At 40.2% G+C, this 21842-nt stretch overlaps 1 protein-coding gene and 1 long non-coding RNA gene across 2 annotated transcripts in view; both read right to left on the reverse strand.

Moving 5' to 3' along the window:
* Nucleotides 1-21842, reverse strand: part of LOC133218232 (rho GTPase-activating protein 6-like) — a 267808-nt gene that overhangs the window by 213450 nt on the left and 32516 nt on the right. The gene's annotated exons all lie outside the window — the stretch shown is intronic.
* Nucleotides 18542-19743, reverse strand: LOC133218291 (uncharacterized). Its single transcript, XR_009727092.1, has 3 exons — nt 19539-19743; nt 18807-18906; nt 18542-18694 (listed from the first exon to the last, which is right to left on the reverse strand). It is a non-coding gene; the product is annotated as an uncharacterized LOC133218291 (long non-coding RNA).

Raw genomic sequence — 21842 nt, forward strand, 5'->3', positions numbered from 1 at the left:
AATAGATGGAGGCTAATTTATGAGCAGATAGCAAGGCAGGCTATCAGGCATCCTAGACAGCATTTTAAGCCAACGCAGAATGTCAGTTAGCCCTTGTCCAATGGCAGTTCGTGAAAGCCATGCCCACGGCTTTACTGGTGTGTCACATCCTATGTTGAAAGTGCCCTTCACAGCACGTGGTGCAGGACAAAGGGCTCTCTCTCGCTCAGCACCACACAAGCTTCATTAAGAAAAGAGTCTTGTCCATGTGATAACAAGCACAATCATACCTTGGTCCTGCAGGGTCTGCAGGCACCATTAAGAAAGCCTGCTGATGGAGGTGCTGGGTTTTGCTCTATGTGGGTGCCTGTGCTTCCTGCTAGCCAAGACAAGCACTGGTCCCTGGTGTGGAAAGAGAGCAAGGATGGAGCAGGTACTATGACTGTTGGTGGGGAGATCTTTCTCTCTGATCTTTGCAGTTCCCCCTATCTGTTTTCAACTTCTTGTTGCTGCTGCTGTTTACCAATACGTACAATTTCTTTATTGAATATTTCACCATGTGGTTTAGTCAAAATAGATGCAATCAGCAATAGTTACTCAGTTTAGCTTGACATAAACGTTTAAGGAGGTTCACTGCTGGGACACATACATGCCACAAGACAAATAATTTGTAATTTATATCCAGCTAAATGGGAGGAAGGATTAAAAGACAAGAAATTTCATAAGAAAAACAGATCGAATGAGACAGGTAAGTTAATTCACTTTGATTGCACTGTTTCTGTTCCTCTGAAAGTTTTTGGTCTTTCTGGCTGTTCCACCTAGCAACTGAGCACTCAGTGTGAGAGACACATCAGCACTTCCTCCTCTGGGGAATTTTGAGCAAGGCCCTGCTAGAGGACGCCGTCCTCTTGCTCCCCATTCCTATCCCTGCAGCTTGACAGCTTCCACCGCAGCAGGTGGCTCACACTATGGAAGCTTACGCAAAGATCGAGGTTTTGAGGGATTGCGTCTCCTGAGTCATTCCAGATTTGCTGTGGTAACTCCAGCCACATTGAGAGATGAGAATTTGATCCTCTGTCAAAGAGATTACTCTTACAAAGCAGTTATGCAATTCAGAAAAATGAAAGCTATGGGCCCACATACTTCTGCTGCTGTTTTACTGTATTTAGCCAGCCTGTCATAATGCTGTATGTGATAAAGAACTGAAATGTTCTAGTTCACCAAGGGCATTTTACAGTGGGCGTGGATGGGCAATTGCTGCTTCCATATATGATGCACTATGACACCAGTGCAAAAAGTAAACACACTGTCAGAATAAACACACCAGCATTTAAATTAAGTAATTAAAATGTTCTGTACGGCAAAAATTCCATCAGTCTCAACATTTAAGGCCGCCTTCACAGCTATTTGTGCCTGATGAATTCCCATAATCTCTTGAATAGACTTTCTCCACATATCTTTGCATGACAGTTAGGGCAGTAAGTTTCTATCATTCCAATAATACCAAGATTTTTCTTCATTCTTTTCAACAGTGGATGATGTATGTGTGCTGCATATCACTATCATTTTCCTGAGCACAAGAAACTCTACTAGCACTTGTCTCTGAAGTTCTTTTCCCTCAAAAAGGATTTCCTCCCTTTGCTTGCAAAAGCTGACATCACCTGAAGATGGATGGGGTTCTTGGTGAATCCCATGGCATCACAGAAATGCAAAACAGAGCCACTGTACACCCCTTCCTGCAACCTAATGCCTTTAAGACAACTTTCATAACCCAGGAGACTTAAATACTTGGGAAAATATGCACAGAGGAGATCTGGAGGCCCTGTGGAGGAGGGACGGTGCTGGAAACAGGTAGCTGGCCAGTGCTGCCATGTATCTGGGACCTAGCATCAGAGCAGGAGAGCAGATCAGCGTCTTCATCCTCCCTTCTTTGCAATCTTCCTGCTTCCCCATCGCTGCCCTGACCTCTCCACTGCTATCCATGAGGATTTTGCAGTAGTAAAAGCAACCTGTCCCCCTCCATGAATCCAGCACACAAAATTCACAGACACATGGTCCCAGCTCCTCGTTAATAGTTCTGCCACAAGTGAGTGGCCTGATAATGATGAAGCAAGGACTTGAAACAAAATGGAAATGGAAACAACGAAGTTTTATGCCCTGGAACAAATTAATTGTAGTCAACTGATGTTGTAAGCATAGTAACTGGAGACAAGATAGACATTACTACTAATCATCTGATCCAGTGCTGTGCCCCGAATCTAACTCTGATCATGAAAATATTTCTCTCACACCCACTCACTACAACAACAAATGCTGCCAAGTGTAATAAATTTTCCTTTTTTTTTTTTGTTGATCTGCCCATGTCCAGAATTTGCTGCCTTTCAGTTAAGATCGTTCCAACAAGAACAGTGTAAATCCTTCCCTAGCTGCCACATAATCAGTAATTACATGGCTTGAGAGTTATTTTGCCTGGGTTTACCACCCAAGAAGCTGTTATTACATAAATGCAAACAGTGGAAAGAAGAAAAAAGATGCATGCATTAAAAATTGAGCAGAGACGCTTCTTTTAAATAAACATATGTACTTCAGCCTCCCACAATACACAGCTTCTGGAAAGGTTACACTCTTCACTTGAAAGTCTTCATGGAAGCACCAACTTGGCACTTCCTCTGCTCTGTTGTTCTCCCAGGACCATGCTAGCTTACCAGGCTAACAGTGTAGTTGTGTCTGATCTTTTGCCTTTGTCTCCCCAGCTGGCCTCTTCTGACCATACAGTATTTCATCCATGGACATCAACACATGCTCAGGCCCAGGGCAACTCTGTCAATCAGTATCGTGAAGCTGATTTCCTCCAAACTTGCCACTCTTTATTTACCAGTGCTCTCAAGTCCACACATGGTCCAACCAATAATAGTTGTCTCTGCTCAAAACCAGACCTCAGATATTTTTATGATTACCTCTCCTCCTGAGAAGATTGATTCATGGCTGTAACAACTCAATAATGTCACCAAAGGTCTCCAAAACCAATTGTCAGAGCTTCCCACAGCCTGCACAAATGTTCTTTGACCATTGCCATTTCCAGAGCTTTTCCCCCTGAATTTATTGCTTTAAGCAATTTTCTATCCTCCCATTTTGGACAATATTGTCATTCAAGTAACAAAAAAGGATTAGTGAGGCAATATACTACAGCGAGAAAATCTAGGAGGGATGAAATGCATTATGAAGGTTAATAATCTACCAGCTAGCACAAGCAGGTCTTTTATGGCATTAAACTGCCTTTACTAACATAAAATGTAGTGCCAGAATGTAGCAATTGCACCAAAGCACCACAGAAGAAAAGTTTCATATCTATAAATACATATTTTCCATCCCAAATGAAACTATTCCTTCCTTCAAAGAAACAGATATTATGGCAAGGATGCTTTCCCCTTTAGGACTGGATCTTTTTGTCCTAATTTAGACCTTTTTAGCTGGTATACGATGATTTGATTTTGATCGATTACTGCTTTACCACAGAAGTGGAAATAGAAGGGAAAATTAAATCTTCATGAGATAATAAATCTTAATCACAGCAGAGAAAAGGAATATTTTGTGCTCCTTTTGTAGAAACAGTGACAGAAGTATGAAGGGAATAAAAAAAGGTGGATTGGCAGTTCAATTACATAGCACCACTGAAAGAAAAAATGTTATGCTTTAAAATATAGGATTGCTCAGTATCCTACTTTGGGCTAAAGGGATACAGCAAGACAAATGTTTTTAAAAATCATAGTGTTCTCATTTTATTGTATTTTCCCTTTTAAATTCCTAAACAACACCACTCATGACTAAGTAATAATACGGTGGTCAAGTAGCATGCCTGAGTTATTATGAAAACAATGTTACGCTTCTATTTCTCACTTGCAATTGTAAGATCATTGATATTTTCTGTTAAATTCTGGTTTTGGTAGCTGAAAATAACTGTCAAATGCAGAAGTGCAGCACACAGCCAGCTCACATGGCATGAAATGTCAGCTGTTTAGGCCAAGCAAACATAAACACATAGGGGTTTATCACTGAAGTCTCTAAGGCTGCCTGCCCCCGCTAAGTACTCAGAAAAATGTGAGTGACATAGATTTTAAGCGACAGACTCTAAAATTTGCAAGTGATAATATGCATTTAACTGTGGACCCCTTAATTCCTAATCCAGTCTCATGAAAACAACTATGAAAATACAACCAGGAAGAGCCTTTAATCATGGTTCCTGTACACTTGGATAAGCCAGAGATAGACATGAATTTGATCCAGATGAGGGACAGACACACAATTACATTTTTGTTAAATAAGCCAAATCATTATGATTTTATGTGGGCTGCAGAAGGACAGAACAATACCTGACTCACAAAAATCTTGTTGGCACAAGGTTAATCCCAAAATTTTGAAAGAGTAGAAGTCAACCTGAGTTCTTTTCTCCACGTGTCTATGGCATTTCTGATCTCAGATCCAGCTGAATGGGTTTGTGGTTGACGTTTCATTTAGTATGAAGAAAACAAATCTTGCAACAGTGACTCATGTAGAAAGAGAACTTGCTAACCAACTAGTGGTTTTATCTTCAGAAAAATTACAAAGGTGTTCAGTACCTTGTCTGTGTTTCCCATACCTAATCCAGACTGCACTTGGTAAATACCTTATGAGATTGGATCTGCTCAGTCAGAAAACAATTGGAAAGTCACATTTCAGAAATGGGCAGAATTAAGGAAATAAAGATTTGACCAGAAAGTGGGAGGAAAGGGGATGATCTATCGTAGCCGTTCACCCTCCTGTGTTCATTCAGGTCTACAGGAAGGAAAAGAGTTTTCTCTTTTGCTAGAGCAGATATCTGTCTTCTCAACAAAAGTCAGAATGGGGCCTGATGCTCTTCAAATACCACTATTAAAGTCCCCAAACAGTATGCGTTTAAGGATGGTTCATATAGGAATGCTATACACTGCTGCAGCCTAAGATTGCTGCTCATGTTCAGTTCTCGTTAGTCATGCTCCATACACCAACACTAACAGAGCTAAAAACAGCAACACAGTTTTGGAGAAGGATATTCTCCAATGTAAACAGTTTATAAATTAAGGGTTTTTTCACATCAGCTATGTAACTTCAGCACAGCCAGTTAAGTATAGCACAATGCAAACCTGCCATGAAAATAATGAAGAACCTTCTATACTTTCTCAGCCTACTAGAAAGAGAGGAAAGGACTGAAATTGTTCTGTTTCCTGCCTGTGTTTAAAGTGTCATTGGACTGAACTTTGGGTAAAGTCCAGGAATCTAAAGTCCCCTCTTTGGCTAAATGTCTAATTTCTAGGATGGAACGGGAATTAGACCACAGCTTGCATGCTTGATATCTTGCTTTTAAGTTATAAGCAATATATTACAAATCCCTCTAGAGTTACTCCTCCCCTGTTAAAACAAAAAAAAGAAATTAAAAAAAAAAGCAAAAGCTGGCAATAATGACTACTGAAATGCATAGAACAGATCTACGTTTTTTTTTATCTGTGGTGTGATAAGTCCAAACTACCAATCCAAAGACTGTCTTTACCAAACACCCCACCTTGCCATGACTTCACTAGGGGCATATTATTTATAAGATGCAGTCAGAAGAGCATGTGGTCAAACAGAAGAAACACATGGTTTGTAGTTCTTGTCTATGCCCTATCTGACAGTTGTAACTTTAATAAAAGCTATTTAGTTTAGGTTAAATTACTGGTGCAAAATCAAGAAGAACACACTTGGGCATGTGCACATGCCTGCACCGGCAGGGATCCTGATGCACGTGTGTGTAGACATCTGTACATGTATGTGTGTACGCCCTCTCCTCTTGCTGACACTCAGAGAGAGATCCATGGCAAAAGATGGCAGTTACTGAACCAGGAGAAGCAAGGCTGGGCAAAGGCAAAAGATAATGAAGAAAAAAGAAGGGAAATTCAAATACCAAATAAAGGGAGGAAATGAAAAACTGACAGTACACATAGCAAAAGGATAAATCTGTAGCTAATGTACAGGACAAAGAGTCCTTGCCAAGCACCATGTGTAATCGCAGTCACATCTTCCCTTATTATTTCAGTCAACGTTGTCTGCCAAGAGAGAGAAATACTGAGCTAGATCAGGTAGGAAAGATCATATGAAGTCCTGGGAGTAACACTGTTGACTTGCTGTTAGCACAAAATAAACTAATGGTGTCCTAACTTTTTTGGTTTAAAAGCCAAATAAAATCTATTATTTGAAGGGATTGGAGCTGTAATGAACACCTGCCAACAAGACTTCTGACCTATTTCACTCTGCACCCTAAAATCACCTGAAAGGGTCCAGCTCTCCCCTACTTCTTCCTCCCAGACCCCAGGAGCACAGCCATGGGTATTACTGCTGCATGGGACAGACCTGGGGTGAACAGGGGCCAGTGGGGACAAGTGAAAGCTGTCCCTAGCAAATACATCCCCAGGGGGAGCCAGGACAAGCAGCTGTCCCTAGCTGCTCACTCTCACCTTCTTGTTTCCTTTCCTTGCCGTGAATGACTCCGTGGTGATGATACAAAGCTACCACCTGTAAAAGGCTTTCCTTGGCACAAATAGCTCTACTCAGATCTTTTGTCCACATCCATAAAGCAGCAAGAATTTGAGAAAGCCAAAGGTCCTTCTCCCTCCCTTCCACCTGGTACAGCAGGGGATCAGTCAAAGGGATCAGGGATAGGGACTGCTGAACCCCAGTTCATACTGTGACAATGGCTATAAGCCCAGCAGTGGCCACACCACAAATGCCAACATGCTGCTTTGTGCTCTTCCATAAAGGACTCTCCTGATGCAGTCTGGGGACCACATTTTTGGGCACTATGAAATACAGGTTTTTCTTCTAAAAAAAAAAATTTGCCCAGAGGTACCAAAAGTGACAAAAGTAAATGAAGCCCCAGCCAACCCCAAAACATACACCCGCTTTTACTGCATCCCCTGAAATAGTTGTTGCTCCAGAAACAAGCAGCTGGCAGGTCTGAAAGCTGTCTTTTGCATTTCCACAGTATCTCTGCTAACCCAGCCAGAAACCCCATCTCCTAATTTGGTAGCAATCCTCTGGCTTCTCCTGCGGTGGGGTGTGTGTTTGCTTGTAGCCTGAGGAAAGGGCTGCTAGGCAAGGAAGGACCTTTCACAGCACAGCAAGGGGCAGCGGAGGTGTACTCCTAAGATGATGAAACTTGCACCCCAGATGTCTCGCATCCATGCACAGTAAGTGAGTAAGCACGAAAAGAGAATGAGTGGTTAGGTGCAGCACAGAACACAAACATGACACTTTAAAACATAATAAATTCAGCACTGATACCTAATTTTGCCCCCCAGTGTGACAAAACATAGTTCTTGCACCCCATAGTGACAAAACCTAACATTCTGGGGACAGACACCTCTTCCTCCCTCTCCTGAACCCACCCCTGATTCACAGAAGACATGGACTCAGCTATAGTTCTTGTCTCTCAAACACACTTGCTAGCCAGCAGGCTATAGGACTAACACCTCAGGTAGCCTACTAAAAGGCTGTAATGGGAAACACCTCAAATTTGCAGCCACATTGTCACAGCACTATATCAGGTAGGGCAGGAACCTGAACCTGGCTCACTCATACCCATGTGAAAAGGAAAGAGAGGTCTGTTACTAGTAGTTCATGGGTTTGGGTTTTTTTGCTTTCATATCTCTATTTGCTGTCAGAAACCCTATTTTCATCCCATAAAGACACTTGCTGAAGCTCCATTTAAAAAAATACACATGATAAAAAGTTTCAGCTTGGATAAACTAGATTTTTTGATACAAAATTTATTTTTAAAATATTTGCAGCCACCTCTACAAAAGCTTCTGCTTTTGTTCTCACAGTCCTAGCACTTATTCTGCAAGTGTGCAACAGCTTCAGAGTGAGAATTCAGTTCTAGTGTGCTTGTCCTATAAGAAGCACATCCAAACACAAAGGCAGAAGGGAATTCTCCCTGTATTTCAGCTGCAAGGACTGAGAAGTAACTGCAAAGAGTCCTGTTTCCCCCATGAGATGGAACATATAAATTCCAAGGTGAGCCAAAGAGAAAAAGCATCCAGGCAGGATAAAACATTCCAGCTGCATGCTGACCGCAACAGAAATCAACTGCTCAAGGAGCTGTGCCAGGCATCCAGATGCTGCTGCTGGCATTAGAAGATGATCTTTCACAGTCTGATAGCAGCTGGTTCCAGAGACTGCAGCCAAAGCCTGAACGTAAAGGAGAGAAGTGAAGAGAGAGAAGAGGGAGAGAGAGAAGTAACACCTTACCACCCAAACAGCGTCCTTCCTTCTACACAGGCATATGCACGTTAGTTACTAATCAGTGATGTTCATCTGGAAATTGAGCACTTTTATATTAAAAAAATCAAGTTTGACTCACTAGTAAACTAGAGCTTATGATCTTGAGATGAACAGGACCAGCACCTGAAAAACCTCACTGCTCATGTAGGCAGGGCCACTGCAGGCAATTCATTATGATACGTGGATGAGAAAGAGTGCTTGAGAACATGAAGCCTAAGTCCTCTCTTAAGTCTTTCTCTATTTCTGCACAGTGTCCTATTTTAAAATGTCCACTTCTTCTTTGACTACTGAAGCTATCAGGGCTACCTAAATATTCAGTGAGTCTGTACCTACTTCCTTGTATTTCAAACTGTTGTCCACCTTTTGCTGCTGACACCCTCCTTCAGGCTCATGGCACATGGATTGGACACTGAATCAAAAAGATGCCTTGAACTGAAAAGCTGATATGCACCAAGAAATTGCCAGCAACTTGAAATGCTTCCATTATTAACTGTCCTCAAGTTTTGTTCTCCAGGCACTTCAGGCAATTTTATGGCCCAGAAAATGTAAGATGTACACACTCCACTCTAGGCTAGTTCTGATATAGACAAGTTTACCACTCTACTCTGCTCTTCCCCTGTACTCTATTCTTATGAGACCCTATCTGGAGTACTGCACTCAGCAGTACCCAGAGGGTCCACAGCACAAGAAAGACATTAACCTGGAACAGGTCCAGAGGAGTGCCATAGAAATGATCTGAGGGCTGGAGCACCTCTCCTGTGAAGACAAGCTGAGAGTTGGACGTGTTCAGCCAAAGAACAACAGAGAAGGCTCAAGGGAGACCTTGTTGCAGCCTTTATATATAGGGGGCTTTAAGAAAGATAGAGAGACCTTTTGCCAAGGGCTGTAGTAGCAGGACAAGTGGCAACATTTTTAAATGGAAAGAGGGTAGGTTTAGATTTGATATAAAGAAGAATTTTTTTATGATGAGGATGGTGAGACACTGAAACAGGTTGAACAGACAAGCTCTGGACAATGCTCCACCCCTGGTAGTGTTCACAGCCAGGTTGGACAGGGCTTTGAACAACCTGGTCTATTGGAAGTTGTCCATCCCCATAGCAGGGGCATTGGAACTAGATAATCTCTGAAGGTTCTTCCAACCCAAGCCAGTTTGCAATCATGTGATTCTAAGTAGCATGTGGAGTTGGTGAAGAGAGATAGGGACTTCCAGAAAGTAATGCAAAGAGTCTGAGTTTGGTGCTTGTCCTTTGGCAGATTTCAAGTAGCCAGAATTCAGTTGCTGTTGTGACATGTGGAAGAAAAAAATGTTGTGGTTTATATACAGGAGGTGGCAATTAGCTATGATAATATATTCAAGTTATGTTGTATAGAATGAATTAAGATGGAGCATCACCAGGAAGCAGAAAACACTCTCTGAAATGAAAAGGCTAGAGGTAGAATTTTAAAGATGGACTTAGTTGCAGAGGAACTCAGCCGGGGGATCTCATTTTCAGTCTTTCACTAACAGCAACAGTAAATCTAATTTTCATGAGAGAGATAAGCTTGTTCTTAATATAGGATGTGAAATGTTTTAGCAACAGAATGGATGTTCTTCTTTGTTACATTCAGAAAAGGATGCAACAATAGTTCCTGGTAAGGTACTTAGTTCTCAGATGACCCAAAAAGAGAAACAATGCGCCACTCTTGTTTTTCAGTAACTCTCTTACAATAGTATCTCTATTAATGTCTCTATTAAAATTAAGATCCTGATACCCCTCACACAACCAGAACAGACCAAATATCTAGCCTGGCCCAATATCAGGTCCCCAGTACCTGGAGACACTGGAGAGAAGCTCAAGCTCACCACATTAGGTGTGCTTCTGAACTGCATTTTCTGCATGAGTTTTACCTAATATGAATCCAGCTTGAGGTTGCAGACTGCTCCCTGGCAAACCAAAGCAGAGGAGGCAAGGATGGAGCAGGCAACTGCTTCAAAAGCTGGTTTTGGTTTGTTCTTTATTCTTTCCCTAATTCCTAAAGATTTATTTGCATTTTGACAGCTACTGAACTGTGTACATAATTAGGTGCTCTAAACCCAAGATCTTACTCCTGAAGTGCAACAGATTACTTAGACCCACTATCAGCAGTGAAAAATTAGACATTAGAAATCAGAACTGTGTATAGCTTTTTCATTTTCTTTTAAGTTTTATGTCACAATTACGGTTAAATATATCCCATCCCCACAACTACAATTAATCCCTCCATCAGATTTTCTCTCAGCATTCCAGATCACCAGTGAGCTTCAAATAAGCTGCTGATTTTGAATCAGTATCTGAGAAAAAAATATGTTATTTTCTTCCACTTCAGACATCAAAAAATTTTATGGTTGGAAGCATTGGACAAACCAGACTCAGTGTGGTGAAAAGTGGGAAGAGTAATTGCTCTCTTAAAAACGAGTTCATCACCAAGTCTGACTGCTGGCATCTCTGCAGGACTGAAATGTAGTCCTTTTGGTACTGGAGAAGTTTTTCAGGCTCGAACTACATCAAGCTAAATAATTGAGTCTTGGAAAGAGTAGGCACTCCAGGCAAAGGCAATATGTATGGTTGATCACAGCTCCCAGGGGACCCTAGAGCAAAGGGGCAAAGTATGCCAGTGATCCAGGCTGAATAACATGAAAGAGGCCCTGTTAGAGCTGACAAAAATCACATGCACTGGCTCACCAAACTTTTGTGGGTCTTGCCAGCTTGCTTCAAGTGCATTTATTTTCTTTCTTGACCAAACTGGACCCTCATAAAAGATGTTATAAATCAACCTTGACCTAGGAATGTTCTGCCAAAAATACAAATGATCTTTGATTCCCCTTTTTGCTCAGCAAAATAAACTGCCACCATAGATGCAGTGACAGTATGCTTAATCAGGTTGCAGTAAGGGTGCCAGAACAAAGGTGGGGAATGAGAAGACAGGTGAGAAAAGGGCCAGAAACCCCTGACTTCAGGGTAGTCCTAATTACAGCACCTCCTGCCTCAGGTCTGAGGACTCCAGAGTTGATGGCTTCACAACACACAAACCATACTGGAGTTGGAGATGTGGTCCTCAGAGGACTTAGCAGCAATCCTCTCTAGTCAAGCACTTCCCAGAGCCTGTCTTTGGTAAGACTCCATCACACCTAAACCACTCTAAAAACCACCAACTTGTTAAATCAATTTGATTGTTTGAATAAACTTACATTTATATTTTTAATTTATTCTAGTCGCAATAAGAATTTAAAATTCTTGGAAGTACTCCTGTATCCATACAGTGATTTATGTGGGCTATGCATGATAGAGAAGTTTCTTACAACAGTCTCCCCTTCGTTTATCATGTCTTGAATAACTCATTTGTGGCCTTTGCCCAGAAATAACAGAACTGTCCCTGTGCTAATGCTGATAAAGCTTTTCTTTATATCATCCTGGATTTTCTTCTCTATTTGACATTAGATACACAGGAAAGAAACATGGACAGATACATTAAAATGTACTAAATTAAGGAATTACGAGAAACATCAAAGCAAAACCCAGAGAAGGAAGACAGTCAATTCAGCATGAAATTAAACAAATATGAAAGGAATGAGGTCTACAAGAAGGTCCAGATTTCATCTGAGGAGCCAAGTTCAAAGGGAAGGCAAGGTGACAGGGCAGGGCCCATAAACCTTCTCACACCCATGGAGTGTAGGAATTGATTGTTCACAGAGGGAATAAAAAGCATCTAGCAAATATCCTATAGAACAAACTGGCTACTGGTAGCAGCTTGCTAAAGCAGGGCAAAGGCATTTAGGGACTTCAAGAGATTACCTCTACCTCTCCTCTACAGGGTGCAATATTTCATTTTATGAGGACCATGGTTATCATAAAATGATGCATATTTTGCCTTTGCTCTCTCACTTTCAAGCTGGGATCCAAAAGAACATAAAGACTAAAAAAGGGGAAACCATCAATCTGCTCAATTTTCCTTTTCAGTAAGTTCACCCTGGAAGATTAACTGCAGCCCAGTTTCAATATAGGCATCAAAAAAGATTGTGTAGAAAAGACTGGGGGCAATAACTGGGAAAGAAATAATTCAACAATTGGATTCAAATATTGGACCCAGTTCACAAAGCTAATCCCCAAGCAAAAAAAAAAAGGAGCAAAGCAAGGGCAATAAAGAAAGCCAATGTCACATATTGCTGAAATATTCCAGGCGTAAGACTAGCTATTTGAAAGCATACGTTTTGACTAGATGCCCAACTACTATGTAAATCATGATGATGATAAAGTTAATGAGAACTTAGTGCACTCTAACATAAATATCAACCAAAGGTGCAATATTCTCATATATTTTTCTATTATTTTGTTAGGAATATTAATTTTAAAATGGAATCAGCCAAAACAAACAGCTGCGCTGAATCTTTTCCAGTACATGAGCAATCTTCTAATATTTACCAGATTGTGGGCTTGCCTTTAGAGAAAAGGGAAAAAAAAAAAAAGTCCTATACTTGGACACAAGAAGTCACATGCAAAACACTGTCACCTCTTGCTACATCATCCCCTATGCTATATAGGTAAATTCCTCTCCCAGTTGAAACATCTGCATCTTATTCAGAGTCTGGGAGACCAGCCTGATACTGCTGTCAGACAACAATGGCACTCATCCTAGGACAAGCAGGTGATTTTTTTCGGTCTGCATCATTTCACAATGGCACTGGTCTCTGCCAGTACATAATTTGCCAGCTGCAAGTGATAGCATGTCAAAGTTTGAACATGTCATGGTTTAACCCCAGGTGACAACTAAGTACCACACAGCCACTCGCTCAATCCCCTCCTCCCCTCTCATGGTGGGATGGGAGGAGAATTGGGAACAGGTAAAACCCGTGGGTTGAGATAAGGTCAGTTTAATAACTGAAATGAAAAAAAAAAAGGGGGGGGGGGGAGGGGGAACAATAAAGTGAAAAAGAGGGAGAAGAATAAATCCCAAGAAAGACAAGTAATGCACAATACAGCTGCTCACTACCCACTGACTGATACCCAGCCTGACCTGAGCAGTGATCTGTCCCTTCTGGACACCCCCCGGCTTTCTATACTCGGCATGACATGCTGTGGTATGGAATACCCCTTTGGCTAGTTTGGATCAGGTGTCCTTTCTCTGCTTCCTCCTGGCTTCTTGTGCCCCTCCTCACTGGCAGAGTGTGAGAGATTTAAGTGTCCTTGACCAGGGTAAGCACTACTTAGCAACAACTAAAACATCAGTGTGTTATCAACATTAATGTCATACTAAATCCAAAACACAGCTACTAGGAAGAAAATTAACTCTATCCCAGCTGCAACCAGGACAGTACAAAAGAAATCAGAATTAAGGTATTACCCGATCCTGTATATTTTTAGAACTAGGTCAATAGTTATTTTATTTTTGGAGCCAAGGTAATCTGAGGAAGATGAACTCAGCCAATCAGTACAAAATGTATTCATTATTTTTTCATGTGTATTGGCTTACAAGCTTAGCCCTGCTTTACCATTTTAGTACTGAAATGAAACACCTCATGCTGAAGCAGATAACCTTATTAGATTTTGACCTTCACTACTAACTCCATCTAGTTAATTTGCTGTACCAAAAATGTAAACTACATGTATGCTCATAGATGTGCACATAATACATATAAGCATTTATGCATTTCTGGACCATAAAGCAAAAGTCCTGCTTTTGCAGACCGTATCAGAAAAGGAAACCACGATGGCGTTGATCATTTGACTGATAAAGCCCAACCATCTTACAAAAATCATGCGATGTCTTTTTCCCTTCTACCCAACACAATCAATGAAAAGACAGTTTCTTTGGTAACGGTTTCCAGCCCTATCCTGCCAACACAGCCTGAACAACTCCTTGGCTGCAATTTTTCTCCGCCAATCTTGTTCCTAGTATTCCTTCTGATTTTGTGCTTGGTTTCCTAATGCTCTTCCTTTGACCACTCATGTTTTTAACATACCATCTTCCTATCCCAGGAATGGCTCTCAGACAACATGGTACACCTCTTCTGCCTCAAAGTTAAACCTCTATGTCAGGTCAAAGGGCAGGATTCTGGGGAGCAGAGGCTCTCAGACTTTCAGCTGTTCTTATAATGTCCTTCTTACTTTTACTATGACTAAGATACATCAAACATTGAGTTAAGGTTTCATCCAGTCCACAGTAACATGTTTACTATTTAGTATGAAAATGATCAGGGAAAAAAAGAAATAATATTTTCAAACAGTTTTTGTATCTGACATCTGGAGCCAACGTATCCTAACAAATTAGTGTAAGTGTTCATTTGCTTTTAATGCACTTGATTTGTCATTTAAAAAACAATAAATCACAAGTTGTTTTATTTGAGACAGTAAATGCTAGGGTAGATACAGGAAAGGTTGGCCTCACTGGAAGTCAGCATGGATCATCATGTTCTGTTCTTGCCTTAACGTCTAATACATTGTTCTGGAATAGAGAAGAAATTAATCTCAAAAACACGTAGGGAAAGTTTCTTCTGTATCTGCATTTGAAAAAAAAAAAAAAAAGAAAGAAAAATACTAAAGCAGAAATATAGACTGTTGACTACTGCCAGTCTATTGTGAAACTCTCATCGTAGTCTTCAGAAGTCTCACTGCAGAAACGTCCCAGATAGGATGGGAATTGGCAAAACTCTCCTACTTTGTAAAGTAGATTATTTAACATTTAAGGACTTGATGTCTCCTCTGTGATTTTTCTACATTATGTTCACACGCGTTGTTGCCCTTTTATAAAAATAGCTTTATTTGTTTTTAAAATATAAACTCTGTATGATGAACAAAAATAACAACAGTGCCTCAGCTGGATTTCCTGCCACCCCAGTTCCGATGCCGAAAAATGTGGAGGAGCAAAACTGTAACAATTATATACATGCTCAGATGAAGCAAACAAGGTGAGAGAAGAGTGGCAAAGGAGGTCGCATTTCACCAAATCAACTGCCCTCATCCAACATAAGTAAAAAAAAATTTCCCTGGTATCCATCATGCAATAATCACTACAGGTTTTTGCCATCATGTATTCAATTAGCCAAAGAAATCTCAAGTTCAGTTAAATCACCCCAAGTTAGATAGTCAAAAGTGCTTTCCAGGTGATGCAGTTACAAAGTTTGTAGTCCAGTGAGGACATCTCTGGCACTTGGATAGTCCTTCATAGGCAACAACCTTCCTCTTCATGATGTGCGAATGATACCATGGGAGCCAGTGGAGTAGGAAAACAGACCCCTTCTGCTTCACAATACACACCATGAAATGGCAGTAAAGAATTGCTATCCAAGCTTTTAGAAAATGGAAACAGACTGAACCTTGTGAAAATTAAGGCAAATTACAAAAACTTCAGTTCACCATTGTGTTAGACATAAATTAAATTCCCTGGTTTATATCCGCTCATTCTACAGCACTGGCACAAAAAGAACAAGGGCAGCACAAACTTCTTTCATTAGCAAAGGCCAGCAGATACTACCTGAAACAAATGCTCCAGGAATAAGGTGAGGAGATGCTACTGTCATTTCTAAACTACTTTATGCAAATACACCATCGCAAATGTATAAGAAGCAAAGTTCAGGAGGAAAAATAACCTGTAATTATCACATTTCTAGATATCTTTTTTATTCAATTATTATTATAAACTACTGAAACTTGGACTATATGACTATTTGCCTGAAGCACTATGAAATAGTCTTAGGCATCCTCTACCGCACTTCAGCTTAAAAGAAAGGGAAACGGGAGAATGATATACTTCTGGCATAATATTCTCTTGGGAAGCTGGCAAAATTCAAAGCTTTGTCAGCCTGTAACAACTTGGCATTTTTGGGGTTCATTTATAAGGCTGCTTAAGAAGAAGTTAAGACACTGAATTTCACAAAATGCCTCCTGTAGATATGCAACCTGGTGGTGGGGAGTTGTACTTCAGTAACATGCCCTGTAGGCTACTGATTTTCACAATTATTTTGGACTAAGCAGGTGTCAGTAACAAACACAGCTGCTTCCAGCCACTGTGAAGAGCAATATGATTAAAAGTCAGCAGAGGTCCAGGAACCATTTTCTTGATCACCTTATTGTCTATTTGGTAGGAGAGCAACAAACCAAAATTCCTGCTGGGTCATAAAACAAATGATTTCTGAACTTCCACTATAAATTTCTGGATTTATTTAATAGTAAGGAATGTGATCAATCCCCAGCAGATTCATTAGCTACTGCAGGAATTTTGGTGCACAAGTGTCCTTCAGCATTGCTGTCTGTCCTTTCTTTGTTGCCTTAGCACCTGGGGAAGGTAGAGGAAAATAAATCCCAGTGCCTTCTGATCTGGAAGGATGTGAAGCAGAGCACTGAGCAGGCTCAGACAGCTGCCAGCTAGTCTGTCACAAAGTCTCAGGAAACATTAGCCTACAGCACCTGACAGCACATTCAGAACTGTATATATACATATATATGTAATATTATATTAGATAGCAAGAGCAACATGGTTTTGAGATTTCAAATATTTACATTACAGTTTTCATATTTCTCTTTCTCCACTGAAGTATCTACACTATTTAGAAACTAAGATCATTTACAGACAGAAAACCACCTGTTATATTTGGACAGCTATCATTAAATACCATAACGTTAGTGTGAGCACAATTCTACAAAGAACATTTCTCACCTCCCCTCCTGTTTAGCTTCAAAAGTTTTTTATGAGGAAAGTTGTTTTTTTAAAGTAACAACTAGTGTACTTTTTAAATCTGCTTATTTATTTATAAAATACATTTGTGCATACGAAGTGGTGACATTTGTTAGCTGTCTTGGTGCATTCCTTCCAACACTACACGATGATTACCATCCAGGGCAGAGCTACAGATGCTGAGAGGTGGAGTAGGACTTCATGTGCTGTTACTTTCTGCATAGCTCTGAAAACTGGACATTTTAAAATTAGATTAGATTTCACAGAAAGAGTTAACCAAGTGCTACACTCTTAAGTGAAAAGAAATAGAACGTATAGCAAGAGAGAAAAGTCACATAAGGACTATTTGCCAGGCTAAGCTGAATATTTGAGGCAGAACATTTACAGGCACTCAGGAGATGAACATTTGTTTCACTTCCACTATTTATGGCATACTACAATACAGTAATGATTTCTAGAAAAGGGGTAAGAACACCTGTTAAGAGTTTTGACAAACCCATAGAAAAACATCACACACACAACACATACTCTGCCATTATGGTCTAAAGGCTTTAAGCAGACTAGTCCAACATCATGTCATTACATAGGAGTTGCAAAACCACAAAGGAATGATGCTGCTTCTTAAGTGAATGTCAGTAAAAGCCTTCCATAAAACTAGGCTGTCAAGTGTGTTCTGTAAAGCATACTGTTCAGGGAAGGTTTGTATTTATCTCTTTAGTCAGATCTCTAGCCAGAATATTCAATCTGCAGTGGGCACCGGTAAGACAAAGGTCCACACATAACCTGTGCAGCCCAAAAGGTTGGTCCAAGTTCTTGACACAGTGCTCCTCTGCCTGGGAATGCCACAAAGCACACAAGGGACAACCCAGCTGGTACTGCAAGAGCCATCTCAGGTTGAGATACAATATCAGCCATATTGTCTATGTATTGACAATATCCTGGCTCCTCACTGCCCTAATGAAGGCAACAGGGCAATTCATTGGGCTGCCTTTTCTGTTCACTTGCCTATAAAGCTATGCATCTTCATTCACTAAATCTACCTTTAATGTAGAGAGTGAATGCCTGTAAATATAAATTCCACCTCTGTAATATCTAACTTTCTATTTATCTCTTCTGTATCTACTTTAATATTTCTCCTGCTGTGCCTCATACAATAATGGTGTGAAATGCCTTCTCTCAGCATACATCAGTCTATACATATGCTGTACAACTCCTTTGGGAATGGGGAAGTACTTATTTTCTAGTATTATGAGCTTTTCTTGTACAGTCCTATTAAAGCACAAGTTACCAGGCTTTAAATCTGCTACTACTCCAATAGCATATATAGCCTGTTCTGCCCTTCGAGCTACTGCATCCTTTTCAACCTTGTAAGTGAATAAAACACCACATTTGCAAAAGTAAAACATTTCTGTGAACGAAAGGTAGGGAGGCTGCTTCAGGTAGTAAACAGAACATTAAAAAAAAAAGTCATGACAATGATGTGTTTTACCTTTAACTACAAACCCTGCAGTATTCTTGTTAAGCACTTACGCATACTTGGCCAAAGAACCCCGAAACAGGGAAACAACAAAATTAGTAAGATTGTCCTCATGACCTGATGACATGTCTGGTTTGAAAGGATGTTTCTTTACCTGTATGAAGAACAAAATTCCTCTTTCCTTATACTTGCCTTTCCAATGAACAGATTTGCTTGTATCTGATTATAGCAAAAGCAAATAAAATTTAAATAGTCACAATATAGAGGAGGCTTTCAAGCTTTATCCAAATAAATATTCAGAAAAACTTCAGGTAACTGAAAAGAGACTTACTACAGATCAAATTATTCCTCCACAATTATAGTGACTTTTAGTTAATGCAGTCGCTCCAAAATTCAGCAGCTCCCATGCTTAATTGTGTGAAAAGGCAAGACTGGAAAAGATGATACAAAAGGACTGCTAACATACTGCAGCTTCATGTAAGCTGGAAGAACATTGTTTCCTGTGATGCTTTAGAGTTCCAAACATATGTTTTTGTTGTGATATTATTCTTCCTCAAGCCTTTTTTTAACCCCAAATTACTACAGTTAGTACAAATAGAAGGGTGGGAAAAGGCATCAAAAAATGCTGGAGCAAGTTCTGTGTGCCTCTCCCATGAAGCCCAGGGCTGTCAAGCTGGAATGGCCTTAGAGGATTTTATGCCAGCATAAAAAGTTAAAGCTGCTTAATCAGTTTTATATAAGGATAAGGTGGCTGGAAATCATGCAGTCATGACCAGTTCCAAGCAGCGCCTCCTGCCTCTCTTCCCATGAGGGTGATAACACTGAATCAGCCTCTAAAAAGCTGGTATCACATGAACCATTCCTCTTTAAGAGAGACAGGCAGCCTCAAGAGCAGACACTGAAGACACTGACTTGAGAAAGAACAGAACTGAGCCATGAGCTAGGAGTTTTTCTGTAGCATTATGCCAAATATGACATCATTCTTGAACTACAAACAACACCTAATTATAGTTTCTCATCTTAATTTATGAAACAGAGTTTTTACACATTTTTGGAGTCTTACCAGATTTGATAGGTCTGTGAAGCTTAATCATTACCCAGGAGAACATTCATATTCCTCTCCAGCTGCCATCAAAAATGATTAAGCAAGTACCAATGCTAGAAACAATTAATTGTTCTGCATCTAGTGAAGCATCCCACAAATATTCAAAAGGTAGTAAATATTGATTAGTAACTGCCAAAGCCCATTTATCAATAGGGTAAAAAAATCAGTATTTGGCCTTTAAAAAAGGCCAAGTTCCTGTGCCTTCATTTCAATCCAGTGTTTTCTACAGTAAGAAATAAATAAATCCTTACAGGTTTTTAAAAAATGCTACCAACACAGTAGTCACAGGGAAGCCTCCTTGCATTTTAAAAGGAAAGCTGAACAGGCTTGAGAGTCCCACCAAGGACACCAGAGCTTTAAGTTCAGCTGAGGTTCATAAAAGACAGTTCTCAAAGACAAGAAAAAGAATGGTTGAGAAAAGTCAGTCAAGCAAGCACCAAAGCCAAGAGACTAATTCTCCCCTCTCTAACAGCAATTCTGGTGTCAGTGCACAGCCAACACCTACAGCAAAAGCCAGCAGGTGGAACAAACTACTTGGATTATTTTATTTCCATGGATCAAGACCATGAACATCCACAGATATCACAACTCAACCAACCTTCAATATTTACAATCACAGGTTCACACATCTAGGCTGCAGAAAGTATTTAGGTACATCAAATGTGAGGACAACAGACAACAGTTAATGTCAGTGCAACAGGTGGTTGGTATTTCACACATCTGCGAGCACTTCCATCGTTATGGAATGAAAACTGTTCTAATTTTGAGACTGGCTTACTGTTTCAGTCTAAATGCTGATTTCTGAAATACAAGTAGCTTAATGGCTTGCAGCTCAGGACAATCTTACTAAGCATGAACCAATAGTCCTTTCTCATGATGTAATCTCCACAGTTCTGGCTCAGAGCTATTTCATCCTACAGCACAACAAACTAGTGCAAGGAACTGAAAAGATCACCTTGGATCAACTAACTTCACTCTATTTTGGACAGAAGGCCCTTCTAATTTCCCCCTAAATGAAAAAAAAATCATGTATTTTCATATGAAAAGGTCAGCCTATCTTTTATCCTCTCATTCAGTTTTAGTCAGAGATTCAGCCTAGGGGCTTGTGCTTTAATTTGAACCAAATGTTAAACGCTTCAAGTTCTAAAACCGGATCCTAAGCTCAAAATTTCTAATAAGCATATTTCCTTTTCTTTAAGCTTTCCCTTGTCAATATTTTCATTCCATAAAAGACCACTTCCAGTGCAGCAAAATAAAACAAAGTCAGTAAAAAACCACACTCTGGTAGGACCCTAGGAGACGTTACCTTTAATCTATTACATAGCAAAAGATCACAGTGCATAGGCATTCTGTTCCTCTTTCCATGTGTTTATAGATCTGGGGTAGCTTCTCTGCAAAGCATATAGTAAGTACAATCAATATGGGGGTTGGGGGGGAAGTCTATTATTGTTATTTCTCATGAAATAAAACTTTTCAGCCACAGGCTGCATTAAGAGTACCAAAACCTGATGAGAGTAGCTTAATGCCCACTTAAAGCAGTGATATGTAGAAATCTCATCAAGGCATGGCAGTGAGATGGTAGGTGTGAATGACTTTGGTCTAGCACCATCGCATGCTACCTCATGGCCCACCACAGGGAACTCAGATGGCAGACCCCTATAATTAGTCACATAATTCTAACTAGCTTACAGAGCAGGATGCAAAAGAGCTAATTAGATTGTAAAGCTGCCTAAAATGTTGAAACGGGAAAAAAGAATTTGCTTAAAGTGCATCCTTAGTAATATGGTTTTGTGATTTTAACTTTTTTAGTGACTTCATTCCATTCCAGTAAATCTGTTTTGAGTAAACATGCTTTTATCGTTAAATCTTCTGTGTGATAAAGCTGACTCAGTGTAATATGACACACACCTCCTTCTTTCCAGGGTACCGAGTCATCTTTCCAGGGAAAACCCATCGCTCTCTTTGTTTTCCACTGAAGAGCTCAAAGCCTTCCTGAAAGCCTCCCAGCAATCTGCCACAGGGGTACTAGGCTTTGGCTATAGCTTTACATAAACTATATGCCTCTACAGAGAAGTCCACCTGAGCAGTGTGAGGACAGCATGAAAAAATCCCAGAATTTGATAATTAAGACATCCCATCTTCCTCAGCTTTCCAGAAAAAAAAAAAACAAAACAAAAAAATAAACAGTGTTCTAACAAATATTCAACAGGGTCTTCATGGAAATTAACACACTGTACACCTAAACTTTAGGTGCCACTTCAC

This window comes from Neopsephotus bourkii, unplaced genomic scaffold (genome assembly GCF_033783945.1).
Source record: "Neopsephotus bourkii isolate Nb327-2 ecotype Australia unplaced genomic scaffold, CSIRO-AGI_Nbou_v1 NB_1234, whole genome shotgun sequence".
In the NCBI taxonomy this organism is placed as follows: domain Eukaryota; kingdom Metazoa; phylum Chordata; class Aves; order Psittaciformes; family Psittacidae; genus Neopsephotus; species Neopsephotus bourkii.